Here is a 4,853-nt window from a genome sequence, read left to right as displayed (position 1 = left end):
CTTTGATTTGGGGAAGATGATTCCATGTGGGATGTGCCTTTTGTCCAAATAGGCCTTCTTCCTTCACATTCTCCTTTCCCTCTTTCCCACCCTCCTTACCTGAGCACTAGTTGGGATCCCTCAGACCTTCTGCTAACTTTAACTTAGTCTTTTCCTCTCTTCCCATATACAAGATTAACATTTGACATTATTTTAAAAGTAATCTATAATAGATTATCTTTTCCTACAATCACACTCATTTTCCCAATTCCTTGGAAGGTAATTCCCACATAATTTATGATCAGTAATTAAATTCCTGACCACAATGTATCATGAGGAATATATACTGTGTTCAGAGGGACGGAGTGGTATCCATAAGGGAGCATCTGCTGAAGGGAGAGAGTGGACACATGGGGGTTAGCCTACAAAGCCAAGGGGAGCTGTCCTCCAAACACAACCAACAGAGTTCAGCTCAGGTTTAAGGGTCAAACTATTGCTTCTATTCTGTGTGGAGAGAACAATGACTGAATTGGCTGGAATAGACCAAAGTTGGTAAAGTGAACTTTCTCCACATCTCATCTCTAATCTCTAAAATTTTGACTTACACAAAATTTGAGTTAAAAATTTTGAGCAGATATAGGGAATGAATGCAAGAAGCTCTTGATTATCTATGTGGTGGACTGGCTTATTTTCATTCCAGGCTGTCCTACCACTCTACCACTTCTCTGTGCTGAGAAGTAGTTGGCGTCTATTCAAAGTACACAGGCCATTTAATTATTAATCGGAGCAAAACATTATTAGGGAAGTTAAACTTTTGAGTAGGTGTGTGTGTGTACACATGTGAATATTTTCTTGATTATCCGGCTGTTCTGTTTTGCCTTTTGCCTTTCTGGGTTCCTGCCCCTCTCCATTTGTGGTGATACCTGTAAGGTGATTATGTCACTGAATTCCTAAGAGCTTTTTGGTCCCTCTCCCATTCTCCTTGGATGTGTGTGGAAATGTTTGTTAGCAGGGGCGGACCAGGGAGGGTTCATGTACACAAGAAGTGACTGACCTTGGCCGCTGAGTGGAGCATGTATTTGTGACCAGGAAAAGGTTCAGTGTTTGTGTTTGATGATAGTTTTATGTCCTGCTGTCAGTACATAGGACTTTATAGGGGTTTCTGATGACCTAGGGCTCCAGGTACCATCATGATTATTTGGCCAATGATTTTAATGGGCCCATATAAACTTACTCTGTTTTTATATTAATAACAGAGAAGGAGATGTTGGAAGATTAAATATAGAGGAGGATGGGCTTTAGCTTCACTGTTCAAGGCCATTGGGAATTATTCTACAGAATTCGATCCAGCCTATTCTCATTATTTCCTTCTTCCTATGACTTTGATTCTTTCCTTATTCTTCCTTCCTCCTTTTTCCTTTCTTCTTTTTCTTCTTCTTCTTTTTTTTTTTTGAGATGGAGTCTTGCTGTGTCGCCCAGGCTGGAGTGCAGTGGTGCAATCTCAGCTCGCTGCAAGCTCTACCTTCCGGGTTCACGCCATTCTCCTGCCTCAGCCTCCCGACTGGCTGGGACTACAGGCGCCCGCCACCACGCCCGGCTATTTTTTTTTGTATTTTTAGTAGAGACGGGGTTTCACTGCGTTAGCCAAGATGGTCTTGATCTCCTGACCTTGTGATCCGCCCGTCTCAGCCTCCTAAAGTGCTGGGATTACAGGCGTAAACCACCACACCCGGCCTCTTCTTTTTTTCTTCCTTGCTTTCTATCGTTCTTTTTCCCTCCTCCCTTCCTCCTCCCACCTTTATTTATTTCTTTCAACATGTACTGCATGCTTACTATATATTAGGCACAGTCTAAATGCCGGAGATGCAGAGATGAATAACACATGGCCCCAGCCCTCCTGGAACTCAGTTTAGTGTGGGAGGCAGATGGAGACACAGATCATTCCAGTACTGTGGTTAACAACAGAGATAAGTACAGGGTGAGCTCAATGTAGGGGTCCCTAATCCAGCTTGGCTTGGAAGAGAAGGCAGGAAGCTTCCTGGAAAAGATGATTGGCAGATTGATTGGGAGTGGCTGAAAGAGGAGTTGGGCTCAAGGCCTTTACCAAGCAGGCCAGGCCATTCACGTGGTTTATGAGCACTGGATAAAGGGATCCAGTATAATAGGATGAAGGGCTTTGGGGGTGTGGGTCTTCCATGAGATATGACACCAGATTTTGATGTCACTGGATATGGTTAGGACCACAGGGGCAGGGCAGAAATGATGTCTACTACTCTGGGAAAGTACTAGTGACTTACCTCTGAAATCTGGGGACATTCTAAGGTATCTGCTCAGATGGTTGATCCTGGGGAATCCTGGAAGAAATGAAAGCTGAAATGAAAGATCACTCTTGAAGGCCAGTACATGACATATATGTGCTCAGGGGTGAAGCGTCATGTAAGGGGAAATGGGCAGTGGGTAGTCAAGGTGTGAGTGAAGATCACTGCTCACTAGAGTGGGGCAAAGAGGCTTGGGGAGGTGGAGGAGGACTCTTGGCTTCCTAAAAAGAAGGCCTAACTTGTGCTATGCCCAGGACTCTGGAGGAGTTTTTGGGCCAGTAGACAGGCAAGTGACCACAACAGTTCTTATGCCCCACAAGGGCAGAGCCTTACATTGGGAGCTCCCTGAGTTACTTGAAGCAGGAGACCTTTTATAACCTCAAGAAGACAAGAAGAATTCTGTTGAGGGAAGCTTAATCCCTGCTCTTTGGAGATCTCGGCGTGATAGTAGAAAAGCACATATGAGCTAGAAAAACATAAGTATCACATCCGATGATACCAACTGCAACAATGGTAATAGCCACTGTGTATTTAGTCTCTACCCTGTGGCAGGGCTTTTCATGTATTACTCAATCCTCACAACTACATAGTGATATATAATGATAAATGATATTATCATTCCCTCCATTTTATAGATGGGGAAATCAAAGTTTAGAAAGGTCACAGGTAGGGAGTCATAGAATCACATTTGAACCCAGATCATTCTAGCTCTAGAGCCCCTGATCTCAACTGCTGTTCTTACTGTGGATAAATACTCAGTGCAGCTTCTCTTTGACTTGACCATAGGACCACAGCCTACCTGAAACGGTAGAATAGAGAGACCCTAGAGACTGACAAACTGCATTTCTACAGCACTACTAGTTATTATGAAGATGGATAATCTAAAATTTTCTATTTCTCTAACATGTAGTCTTAGGACACTCAGTATTAGCCAGGAACATATGATTTAAGGGGAAAAATATGGATTAGAAAATAATTGCTCTGAAGTCTACTACTTTGGTAGTTGTTATGGAATGAATGTTTGTGTCCCTCCAAAATTCGTAAGTTCAAGACCTAATCCCCAACCTGGTGGTACTATTAATAGATGAGGTCCTGAGAGCAGAGCCCCATGATTGGATGAGTGCCCTTATAAGAACAGGAAGAGAGACAGACTAGAGATTTCTTTCTTTCTCTCTCTCCATGGGTATACACCGAGGAAAGTCCATGTGAGGACATAGCAAGAAGGCAGCCATCTGCAAGCCAGGAAGAGAGCCCTTACCAAGGATCACATCTGCTGGTACTTTGATCTTGGACTATAAGACACCTCCAGAACTGTAAGATAATTGATATCTGTTGTTTGAGCCACCCAGTCTATGGTATTGTGTTACAGCAGCCTGAGCTGACTAAGGCAGTAGTTAATATCAGCAGCAGGGTGATCACACTCTCTGTGTGTGTGTCTGTGAACTAGATCCTCTTAGTCAAAAGGGTTGTTGACTGTGTCTTGAGACCCTTCACTCTTTATATTAGTTTTGGGTGTTCTTTTTCTCATTGGTATTTATGAACAATTTACATAAAAATGACTTTTAAAAAACCTTCTGGAAAAAATATATTAGTTGGTTTATGATTCTTCAATAGATGAGAAATTGGGCACTCCCTGTCACCTGTGGCCCCCAGGGAGGCAAGAAGATAGCTTTTACAAGTGAGAGGAGAGCTGGGATCTGCAGAGACCACTGGACTGCCTACCTCCCTCCTTGCTCTGGGAGTCTTCCGTGGGTCTGAGGGAGGCACAGATCATCTCTACAAGCTGTCTGGGCTCCCAGGTATTTGCTACAGGGGGTCTCGTGTGTTCAGAGGACCCGAAGCTATGGTACCCTTGAGGCTGAGGAGGAAGGTGTACTTTCTCCCCTGTACAACAGGCATGTGGAGAGCTGTGGCTTGGGAGGAGAATACCAGTGTGCCTCCCACTTCCTTAGCAGCCAGGCCTCCCTCCCCAGAGGGGCTGCACCACTTCTCAACTACTGGCAGCTCATGAAATCCTCAAATAGGAGGTGTATTAGTCAGGGTTTTCTAGAGGGACAGAACTAATAGGATGGATTTATATATAAAGGGTAGTTTATTAAGAGGATTGACTCACACAGTCACAAGATGAGTCCCATAATAGGAGTAAGGAAGCCAGTTCGAGCCCCAAAGCTGAAGAACTTGGAGTCTGATATTCGACGGCAGGAAGCAACCAGCATGGGAGGAAGATGTAGGCTGGGAGGCTAAACCAGTCTAGTCTTTTCACATTCTTCTGCCTGCTTTTATTCTGGCCACACTGGCAGTTGATTAGACTGTGCCCACCCAGATTGAGGGTAGGTCTGACTTTCCCCGCCCACTAACTCAAATATTAATCTCCTTTGGCAGCACCCTCACAGACACACCCAGGAACAATACTTTGCATCCTTCAATCCAATTAAGTTGAAACTCAGTATTAACCATCACAGGAGGAATCTGCAAAGATCATTTAGCCCAGTGCTTCTCAGTTCATAAGGTTCAGGCATTTTACCTGGGAACTTTGTTAGAAAGGAGTTTTTTTTT

The 4,853-nt window shown here is 44.1% G+C and overlaps 1 long non-coding RNA gene across 1 annotated transcript in view; it reads right to left on the bottom strand.

Moving 5' to 3' along the window:
- Positions 1 to 4,853, bottom strand: part of LOC105536392 — a 36,264-nt gene that overhangs the window by 28,121 nt on the left and 3,290 nt on the right. Inside the window, exon 2 of the long non-coding RNA XR_001005578.1 lies at positions 2,277 to 2,333. This is a non-coding gene — a long non-coding RNA (uncharacterized LOC105536392). The remainder of the gene's footprint in view (positions 1 to 2,276; positions 2,334 to 4,853) is intronic.

The sequence above is a fragment of the Mandrillus leucophaeus genome, unplaced genomic scaffold (assembly GCF_000951045.1).
Source record: "Mandrillus leucophaeus isolate KB7577 unplaced genomic scaffold, Mleu.le_1.0 Scaffold159, whole genome shotgun sequence".
NCBI lineage: Eukaryota > Metazoa > Chordata > Mammalia > Primates > Cercopithecidae > Mandrillus > Mandrillus leucophaeus.
The sequence above is the reverse complement of the archived record's forward strand: the minus strand, read 5'-3'. Positions and strand labels throughout refer to the sequence as shown.